Source organism: Macrobrachium rosenbergii, chromosome 17 (assembly GCF_040412425.1).
Source record: "Macrobrachium rosenbergii isolate ZJJX-2024 chromosome 17, ASM4041242v1, whole genome shotgun sequence".
Classification (NCBI taxonomy): Eukaryota; Metazoa; Arthropoda; class Malacostraca; order Decapoda; family Palaemonidae; genus Macrobrachium; species Macrobrachium rosenbergii.
This window is the reverse complement of record NC_089757.1, coordinates 15,547,304-15,558,769: the sequence shown is the minus strand read 5'-3', so window position 1 is coordinate 15,558,769 and position 11,466 is coordinate 15,547,304. Positions and strand designations below refer to the sequence as shown.

Genomic DNA, 11,466 nt, shown 5'->3' with positions numbered 1-11,466 from the left:
TTTAAACACTGCCATTACAAACTCAGGGGAGTTAAAAATGTAACCGAGCGAAATATTTTTCCTGGTACATCGAAGATCTCTATAAATTTGGAAATCTCGAAGTTTATATGGCCGGCTGCAGCTTTTGTTAAAAATTCAAAGACTAGCCGCTGTTTTGATGTAGTACTGGTATGACCCCAATCATGACTTCCTTCCTTTGTATTTCAGTGAAATTAAATTATATTGCTGCCCTTGTTTGCCGTGATTCGTTATTCAAATCAAGTGCTGTATTAATCTTCATTTTGACTTTGTTATTAGTGGATAGTATTGTTGCTCAGGCGATACTTTTCATTATCTGTATGTTTGAAAAAGATTTGTTTGCCAGTTCTCAGAATTCTTCGAGGATTCGTGAGTGATTTGCTTCTCCGGGTAGTAATAATCAGATGTTTGCGTGTTGTTAGTCTTTGCGGCCTTGGGCCTGAAAATTATTGGGAAGTCTATGAAAAATCTCTCAGTTTTCCTAGAATATTTCGTTAGCAAAGGCAGAACTTATGATCTGTTGATGGTGGCTGTTATTAGTTACCAGTTCTCGGAAGACCTTGAAGAGTTGTCTTATAAAGTACCAAACAGCCCACTGAGATCACCTTCAGAGAATTCTCTTTCTCTCTCTCTCTCTGTTGTCAAGGAGAGAACAGTGATACAACACAAAAATCGTCGGTAAAATTCAGACGCTTGTGTAAATATTTTCCTCGTTTTATTTAGCAGGGGTTTAGCAGTTATCAAAATTCATATTTGTAAGGATCTTTAATCTTAGGAAAAATCAACACAATCGCTATTTTACCGTTAAAATCTTCATCAGAATTAAGGAAAGTGAATCAGTAATATTTGCTGAATCAGAAAAAGCAATCTCTCTCTCTCTCTCTCTCTCTCTCTCTCTCTCTCTCTCTCTCTCTCTCTCTCTCTCTCTCTCTCTCTCTCTTTTCTCTTTTATTTAGTAGGGGTTTAGCTCTCAAAACTCATATATATATAATATATATATATATATATATATATATATATATATATATATATATATATATATATATATATATATATATATACACACACATATATGTGTGTGTACGGAGTGCTTAGCAGTCTGGAGAGTTTGCTACTCCACCAACATCCGGTTTTATTGCCAATTTTGCAGTTCTGTCTTTTAAGTAATTGATGTATTATAAGAGAATAGCAATAATTAAAAGATGTTTTGTAATTACTGAAGCTTTTTTGATAACCAGTTAAATATTTTCCTTCGGGTCCTAATTCTCACGAAAGTCATCCCATGACTTGACAGTTTTCAGCGGAACTGCAATTTATAAAGGTGCTCTAAAATTCAACTCAAGATACTTTTAACAAAATCTGAATAGAACCCATTCTGGGATTTCGTTTTCATAGCGTCTGTACTTTTTTTTACGGTTGGCTCTGCTCTTACGAACTTTTATTCCCACGTGATGCTCTTGTATTAACATTTCAAAACTCCTGCTTTGGAATAGTCAGAAGCCATTTATGAGCAAAACCTGAAAAGTAAATCAGAATTGCTGTTTATACCCTTAAAAAGATTCAGAATTATAATCAATTGGGCAGATTTATCTGTCCCTAGTACTACAGCTCATATTGTGGTAATTGACATCGAATTTAAAATCAAGTCCGGAGAGCAGTTTGTATCTCCGTTCGGTCGTCTGTTTGTCTGCTGAATTCGTGGCTACAACAATTGGCTAGTTTTTGGGAGATGTGTGGAACAAGAAAACGGATCTTGAGGTCACCGAGCGTCATATTTTTTTAGAGATAGATCCTTTTCTTCATAGGAATATGATGATAATAACAAAAACGAAACGACACGGATTGTGGATGTATGATTGCGGTTTCGTGAGATTTAGGTTTTCCAAAACCTAAATGTAATCTGCTGCCGACGATGGAATGAAAGATCCCAAGCATAATTGTGAATAACCGATCGACTTTCTTGTCTCCTTAAAGAAAGAGTCAGTATTACTTTTGATCATTAGACTCTTAACATGTCGATGGTCTTCAGTCATGTGTAGTGAGGAACCCATGTTGCTATACGGTGAACTTGGAGGTCATTGTTTTCAAGGCCAACAACATTTATTTGCGCAGCTCAACTTACAATCATTTCAGGAGTGTGTCTTGGGTGACTGGTATGGATTACTACTTTTGAACAAGTTTGTTATTCAATGTACCACTCTCAGTCAACAGACTTGAAACTTTATCCAACCAAATTTGGCGTTACTTAGAGACAAGAAACTATGAACGGCTGCTTCGCTTGTTGGTGGAAATATTTCTTCAGAAGTAAGCATACCTTAGTTTAACCTGACCACTGAGCTGACTAACAGCTCTCCTAGGGCTGGCCCGAAGGATTAGATTTATTTTACGTGGCTAAGAACCAATTGGTTACCTAGCAACGGGACCTACAACTTACTGTGGAATCCGAACCACATACAACGAGAAATGAACTTCTATCACCAGAAACAAATTTCTCTAATTCTTCATTGGCCGGTCGGAGAATCGAACGCGGGCCCAGCAGAGTGCTAGCCGAGAACGATACCAACCCGTCCAATGAGGAATATTTCTTCAGAGTCCTTTGCTGTAAAAGCTCTACACAGAATTTCATCGCAGACCTTTTGGATAGGAAAATGCGTTAATTGCGTCACAGCAGGGACGGTCATCGATACCAAAATCAAAGAACAAAACTCATACAAATACCGACAGTTTTGTGAACATTTCTTTCTCTTTACCTAATAATGTGTTTTCTTAGATGGCGTAACGCTATAATGGTCATCGACTTGAAGTTACACAGCTCTCTAGAATTAAATATATTCACAATCTAATATGTGGCAGTTTCCTGGCATTACAATGTCCGTAAAACTCACATATACATAATATAAGTTATGGTTAACCTTTTCTTCTTTGGTCTCTACGAAATATAAGTACAGTAAATTAATAAATTCTACCCAAGGAATGACCTCAAGACCATAAAAGATCAAAGAAATGTTCCGTTTACCTTCGACTGTCGCTTGTTCGACAAGACTATAATAGTAAGGAAAAATTACACGTCGGATGGAAGATAGTGTAAAGCGTATTTTGTTTTATGCACTGTTGGGAGTATGATTATTCACGTGCTTCGAACCAAAGCCCCGTTTATCGTTGCTTTTATTTTTCGATGTATGTACACGCGCGCGCGCACATACACACACGCACACATATATGTGGGAAATGTATATATGTATATATATATTACCCCGCTATGTTTTTAAAAAATTCTAACAAAGGGAAAAAAGTTGCAAAACCAACTTGTGTAGAATAAAGTGATTAACAAATGCAAGACTAGAAAGTCAAAATTAATATTGAAAGGAAATTAGCTGTCATGTTCTTTGTGTCCGTCTTAGTAGTTTCTGACATTCATATATCTTGGTTTTGATGCTCCAGGACAGTGTCTGTCATTCATCCGTCTTGGTTCTGAAGTTCCAGGACAGTTTCTGTCATTCATCCATCGTGGTTTTGATATTCCAGGACAGTTTCTGTCATTCATCCGTGTTGGTTTTGATGTTCCAGGACAGTTTCTGTTATTCAATCATCTTGGATTTGATATTCCAGGACAGTTTCTGTTATTCAGTCATCTTGGTTTTGATGTTCCAGAACAGTTTCTGTTATTCAGTCATCTTGGTTTTGATGTTCCAGAACAGTTTCTATCATTCATCCGTGTTGGTTTTGATGTTCCAGGACAGTTTCTGTTATTCAGTCATCTTGGATTTGATATTCCAGGATAGTTTCTGTTATTCAGTCATCTTGGTTTTGATGTTCCAGGACAGTTTCTGTTATTCAGTCATCTTGGATTTGATATTCCAGGATAGTTTCTGTTATTCAGTCATCTTGGTTTTGATGTTCCAGGACAGTTTCTATCATTCATCCGTGTTGGTTTTGATGTTCCAGGACAGTTTCTGTTATTCAGTCATCTTGGATTTGATATTCCAGGATAGTTTCTGTTATTCAGTCATATTGGTTTTGATGTTCCAGGACAGTTTCTATCATTCATCCGTGTTGGTTTTGATGTTCCAGGACAGTTTCTGTTATTCAGTCATCTTGGATTTGATATTCCAGGACAGTTTCTGTTATTCAGTCATCTTGGTTTTGATGTTCCAGAACAGTTTCTATCATTCATCCGTGTTGGTTTTGATGTTCCAGGGCAGTTTCTGTTATTCAGTCATCTTGGATTTGATATTCCAGGATAGTTTCTGTTATTCAGTCATCTTGGTTTTGATGTTCCAGGACAGTTTCTGTTATTCAGTCATCTTGGATTTGATATTCCAGGATAGTTTCTGTTATTCAGTCATCTTGGTTTTGATGTTCCAGGACAGTTTCTATCATTCATCCGTGTTGGTTTTGATGTTCCAGGACAGTTTCTGTTATTCAGTCATCTTGGATTTGATATTCCAGGATAGTTTCTGTTATTCAGTCATCTTGGTTTTGATGTTCCAGGACAGTTTCTATCATTCATCCGTGTTGGTTTTGATGTTCTAGGGCAGTTTCTGTAATTCAGTCATCTTGGATTTGATATTCCAGGATAGTTTCTGTTATTCAGTCATCTTGGTTTTGATGTTCCAGGACAGTTTCTATCATTCATCCGTGTTGGTTTTGATGTTCCAGGACAGTTTCTGTTATTCAGTCATCTTGGATTTGATATTCCAGGATAGTTTCTGTTATTCAGTCATCTTGGTTTTGATGTTCCAGGACAGTTTCTATCATTCATCCGTGTTGGTTTTGATGTTCCAGGGCAGTTTCTGTTATTCAATCATCTTGGATTTGATATTCCAGGATAGTTTCTGTTATTCAGTCATCTTGGTTTTGATGTTCCAGGACAGTTTCTATCATTCATCAGTGTTGGTTTTGATGTTCCAGGACAGTTTCTGTTATTCAATCATCTTGGATTTGATATTCCAGGATAGTTTCTGTTATTCATCCGTGTTGGTTTTGATGTTCCAGGACAGTTTCTGTTGTTCAGTCATCTTGGTTTGATATTCCAGGATAGTTTCTGTTATTCAGTCGTCTTGGTTTTGATGTTCCAGGACAGTTTCTATCATTCATCCGTGTTGGTGTTGATGTTCCAGGGCAGTTTCTGTTATTCAGTCATCTTGGATTTGATATTCCAGGATAGTTTCTGTTATTCAGTCATCTTGGTTTTGATGTTCCAGGACAGTTTCTATCATTCATCCGTGTTGGTGTTGATGTTCCAGGGCAGTTTCTGTTATTCAATCATCTTGGATTTGATATTCCAGGATAGTTTCTGTTATTCAGTCATCTTGGTTTTGATGTTCCAGGACAGTTTCTATCATTCATCCGTGTTGGTGTTGATGTTCCAGGGCAGTTTCTGCTATTCAATCATCTTGGATTTGATATTCCAGGATAGTTTCTGTTATTCAGTCATCTTGGTTTTGATGTTCCAGGACAGTTTCTATCATTCATCCGTGTTGGTTTTGATGTTCCAGGACAGTTTCTGTTATTCATTCATCTTGGATTTGATATTCCAGGATAGTTTCTGTTATTCATCCGTGTTGGTTTTGATGTTCCAGGACAGTTTCATCATTCATCCGTGTTGGTTTTGATGTTCCAGGACAGTTTCTGTTATTCAGTCATCTTGGTTTGATATTCCAGGATAGTTTCTTTTATTCAGTCATCTTGGTTTTGATGTTCCAGGACAGTTTCTATCATTCATCCGTGTTGGTTTTGATGTTCCAGGACAGTTTCTGTTATTCAGTCATCTTGGATTTGATATTCCAGGACAGTTTCTGTTATTCAGTCATCTTGGTTTTGATGTTCCAGGACAGTTTCTATCATTCATCCGTGTTGGTTTTGATGTTCCAGGACAGTTTCTGCCACTCATCCATCTTGATTTTGATGTTCCAAGACAGTTTCTGTCATTCATCCATCCTGGTTTTGATGTTCCGGGACAGTTTCTGCCACTCATCCATCTTGGTTTTGATGTTCCAAGACAGTTTCTTTCATTCATCCATCTTGGTTTTGATGTTCCAGGACAGTTTCTGCCACTCAACCATCTTGGTTTTGATGTTCCAAGACAGTTTCTATCATTCATCCACCCTGGTTTTGATGTTCCGGGACAGCTTCTGTCATTAATTAATCTTAGTTTTGATGACCCATGAAAATGGCTGTCATTTTACATCCTAAGATTAGATGTTCTTTGAAAAAGGCTGTCTTGTGGCCTTATATGATTAACTGGCTTTTAAAAATTACTTTTTTTTTTTTTTTACCTCTGAGGATTTAACTTCGTTTGAAATATGTTGGTATGTGGCCTTATAGAATTACATGACCTTTGAGAATGGCTATTATTTGGCCTCGTAATATTGGATGCCCCTTAAAAATAGCTTTCAAACGACGTCAGAGAATTAGATGACCTTTGAAGATAGCAGTTATTTGGTTTCACTGGAATAAATATCCTTTTAAATGGAACTTAGTATGGAAAAGGCTGTTATTTTGCCTTGCATATTAAGATATCCTTTGAAAATAGTGGTAATTTGTCCTCAAAGGATTAGATGACTTTTGAAAATGGCTGTCGTTTGGCCTCCAAAATTAATGATATTTTAAAATGGCTGACATTTTCCTCTGAAGATTATTAGAATAATAAGGCTAGACATCTCTCGTGACTGGCCACCCTTTGGCCTCCTAAACTTAATACCCTTTCAATATGGCTGGCCTGTGGCCTCCTAGGATTAGATGCCTTAGAAGACGGCAATATGGATGGCCTGAGTCATCTCGGATCCAAGATCGTATAATGCCTCAGATGTATTGGTGAAAACGACCTAACTGCCTAAAAGCGCCTATCTGTTTTGTCCTTACTGAACCTCATGAATTATTTAAACAGGCATAGTGACAGATATGTGCAGCATGATTTCCTGAAGTCTCGGTTATTCACCTGAAACCATCTCTGCAATTTGAACTCGCGTGGACGGATTATTCATAAGAGTCGAAATGACTGGCATTTTCATGAAACTTCTGATTTAAGATGGCTTATTAATGAACACCTCAACTTCTCTACTTGGGACCGCGAAGGTTTGTTGCATAATTTGGTAATGCTTTGGTAGTTTCTAGTTAGGGGCCATCCAAACCTTCGCTCAGTTCTTCTGTCGTTCTTAAATTTATTTAGTATACAACTCCAAGTTGATGATTTGGCCGATGAATATAATATACAGACATTAAAAAGCCCCATCTCTGGGTATTACACAGAAAGGGGAAGACATACTGTAGTGTAACTGAAGAAACAGTGCAGAGGCCATCTCTTAGCCATTTGAAAAGTGGCCAATAAACATGAAAACCCAGTTCAGCCATTAAGACTGTTATTGATGTTCCTTATACATGAATTCAAGTTGAAGACAGTCAAGTACTCAGAAATCACATCATCCTTGTTTTGAGCGACTCGACTGTTTCTCTCTCTCTCTCTCTCTCTCTCTCTCTCAGCATTTGGCTTTATAGACTAATTTTTAAAAATGAAATCTTTCTCTTCGCCCATTCTTTTCTTGTGGTGCGTCAGTATGTCATATGCACATCAGTAAAACGGTTATCTCTCTCTCTCTCTCTCTCTCTCTCTCTCTCTCTCTCTCTCTCTCTCTCTCTCTCTTAAAGGTACAACATTCAACTTTATAAATGAGCGTAATAACTGGATCTGCAGAAAAATGACTATCACCAAAAATTTAAGGTCAGCTTTTGTACCACAAGGTAGCCCAACTAGTGTTTTACGTAATACATTTTTAGCATCAGAAATTAGTAAAGGTAGCCTTGACACCCAGCGTATGCTGGAGATCACAAAACAGATCGTTCCGTAGTTTGCACATGAGGGCAACTTGGCTAAATAAAAATACATACTTTAACGTCTGTATGCATAGCCGTTTTGCAATCGTACATATTCTGGCGCTAGCAACGGAAAACCTGTTTTTAGCTACACTAACCAGGGCTCTGAAAGGTGGATTTATTGGTAAGATTGTTTTTATGGGACATACATGCTATATTATGTTGTATTAAAAGCCCACATTTGCTTTTATTTAATATATTTTTTTATCGAAAGTTAATGGCTTTCCAGGCTTGCTCCATTAGTATTTTTGCAATTTTTAAATAACATTAGCAAACCTGAATGTTATGACCATAACCGAGAAATTGTAAAAATTTTTTCTTTGCATTGGCAATAAATTGCCGCCAAAACGTAACTATAACCAAACAAAGCGAAAAATTGCATGACGTCATCGTCAGGGCATTTCTTTGCTGCCTCGCCCATTCTGTCTGGGGTATAAAAGGAAGCGCTCTGTCATTTTCCACCTCAGACCTACAACTTATTCCGAGAACGCTCACCTCCGTCCCTCCTGAAGCCACATCCAAAATGGGCAAAGTCTTCCTGAAGACGGCACTGATTTTAACACTGCTCGGCATCAGTTTGGGGCGCTTCAAAGGGGCATAGCAGATACCCATCCAGGTTGGTAGCGTCTCATGAACTTTTAAAACAGGGCTTACGTTGGTGCTTTTATGAAGAATATAAATCTCCTTTTTAGTCTTAGGAGATGGACTGATAGTTTACGGATGTTCGGACGTAGCTGTTCGTATAATCGTGAACAATTTATATATATATATATTATTTGTCATATTTTTTCGTCATGAATTATTCTCATGTCCTGAAAATCCGTTTTAGCTGTATATAATTGTGTCATTTCAATCACGCTTGGCATACATTACTGCTGAAACTTCAGCGGCCACTTCCTTGCTTCCTGAGGCACTAGCGGATCCAGAAAAATTTCATGGGGGCCACCAATTTTTATATATATATATATATATATATATATATATATATATATATATATATATATATATATATATATATATATATATATATATATATAATATATATATATATATGTATGTATGTATTTCTATGATAGACTTTTATTTTTTTCCCATTTTTATATTTCTCATGTTATTCTTATCTAAATCTTCTATATTATTATTTTGTTATTTTTTTTTTCATAGGGGCACGTGCCCAGGTGCCCCCAAACTGATCCGCTAGTGCCCTGAGGACTCACTCGGGAATAGTTGAAAGGGCGCCTGGGCGTTGATCATATTTTATGCGTATGTTCGTTCTCGGGGTAGTGACCTTTAAATCTTATAAGATCACCGAATTTCACACGGTCGCAATTCTCCGTTCCACAGATCATCCAGGAAAATGCTGGGATAAAGAAAGCGATAAGGCGTACGCCGAAGGCGAAACCTGGCCGGCCAGAGACAGTTGTGCAGAGTTTTCTTGTTACACACAAGGCGGAGATCTGTATTACCAGATAACAACGTAAGTAATTTATTTCACTTTGTGATTTTTCCAGAACTGCGTAGAAAGAGTTCATCGTATCATAGATTAGCTATATGGACTATTTAGATGCATGCAAGAGTAAATTATCTAGCTTACATAACAGTTCTGAATACAGTATTATGATTAAAAATGTGCATTAGTAATAGTGGTACAATTGAGCATGTTTATTTCACGAAGAATGCTCTTTAATTATTTTCAATCTTTTGTTTTCAGCTGCGGAGTTGTTGCACCGGGGCCAGGTTGCCACCTAAAACCAGGTACCGGCAGGTACCCCAGTTGCTGCCCTTCCATTGCTTGCAATTAACACCACCCGAATCATCTTGGTCAAGTAATTGAATGACTGCTTACATGCTAGCGTTACTGGAAAGTTGTGAACGGCTCAGCATGTGCCAGTGTTTTTTAGATAAGGTCGTTCAGTGTTTCATGTTAATGTTATGAGAATTATGATCACGAAAAGTACAAAGTTTATTTCCTTTCATATATCCTAAGGTAACTCTAACAAGGCTCCCGCGTGGATATATGTAGTAAGTATAAAAATTTACAAATGTTAAGTCACAGAAATCCTATAACATAACAGGATTTATAATTGATAAAAAGCAGGAAAATATGAGTGAAGTCAGGAGTGTTCTGCAATGTTGCAATGTTGTGTTTCGTAAATGAGGTTCACCTGAATACGGAGGTGACACAGGAGTGCCTGCGTTCGAATCGGTGCACTTGAATCGCTGGACAAGGATAATTATCGTTTGATATTGTCAAGCGTGTTCACCATTCTAAATTTAATTCAAAGATTTCCTCAGAGCTAACCAGACTGGTATTTCATACTGATTTCAGGAAATTTTACTACATTTTAATAGTCATAAAATCGCTTTCATTGCTATCGCTTACACATTCGGAGGGATGGCAAGCAACGACTGCACTTTACAAAACCAGAATATGCCGATGTTTAACTTAAAGTTATAGTATGATAGGCTATACGAGTTATATTGGATATAATTTGCTGAGAATTTTCTTCAGGACATTATCTCCTTTCGAAATAACAGGACCATAAAAATGACAGCTTATATGCCCTGTCTTTATGACCTTTGGATTATAGGCCTATCTCATATTCAGCCGTTTTATTGTGGTTCTGGTCGTGGTTATTCTTCTTTTGTTGCTGCTGTTATGATGCTTGTAGTGCCTTCGAAAAATTTTCATATGGTGACCTAACATTGCAGAATAAATATAGATCTATTCATAAAATACTGGTGTAAAAATTATCTGCCTACTCTTGTTAATTGAAATTTAGTAATTTGTTTTAATTAAAAGTAATCGAGATCTTTATAAATATAGTCTAAGCTAGAATATTCTCCTATCAAGAGAGAGAGAGAGAATTTCTGACTCTTATGCATCCTTTTGTCCAACGGGGTAATTTACAAGAATGGTCCCAAAAGCAAATAAATCATGGGCCACTCGCAGACTGGTATGGATCATCTCATACATAACTTTTTCAGCTATCATTTTTTCTTATTTCGTGAAGTATCTTATGATGCTTTCCTACCATAGCCTTCTTTTTCATAGAAATGCTACAGCAGTCTTATATTTACTCATCACAGTAATATAATTTGTTAACCCTTTTGTAAATATATTTTCAATATACTTCACTGAGAGCAGTCCTATGACTGATCTGTGTGTGCCCTCGGCTACATGCCCACAAGTTTTACTTTTATTCTCTGTGGTATAAGTGGCGTTACAATTACTATGGCCATCCACGCATGTATATGTATGTGCACTTGTTATACGTGTACATCATTCCACTTTATGCATTTACATCATACATCGTGGAGTTGAAACTACAATATTAATTAAAAGCTACTCTATTTCCAACAGATACGGATAGAAAACTTTGCGATGAGAAATTGACGTGTAGGCCCATGCCCTGTCAATGTCTCACAATATCAGAATTTGATGTGTAGGCCTATGCCCTGTCATTGCCTCAGAATATAAGAAATTGACGTAGAGGCCCATGCCCTGTCATTGACTCAGAATATAAGAAATTGACGTGTGGGTCTATGCCCTATCATTGCCTCAGAATATAAGAA

General features: G+C 37.1%; 1 long non-coding RNA gene across 1 annotated transcript; it reads left to right on the top strand.

Annotated features, from left to right (window-relative positions):
• Window positions 1-8,352: 8,352 nt before the first annotated feature.
• Window positions 8,353-9,851, top strand: LOC136847580 (uncharacterized). The gene is made up of 3 exons (XR_010855772.1): window positions 8,353-8,506; window positions 9,235-9,367; window positions 9,602-9,851. It is a non-coding gene; the product is annotated as an uncharacterized lncRNA (long non-coding RNA).
• The last annotated feature ends 1,615 nt before the right edge of the window (window positions 9,852-11,466 follow it).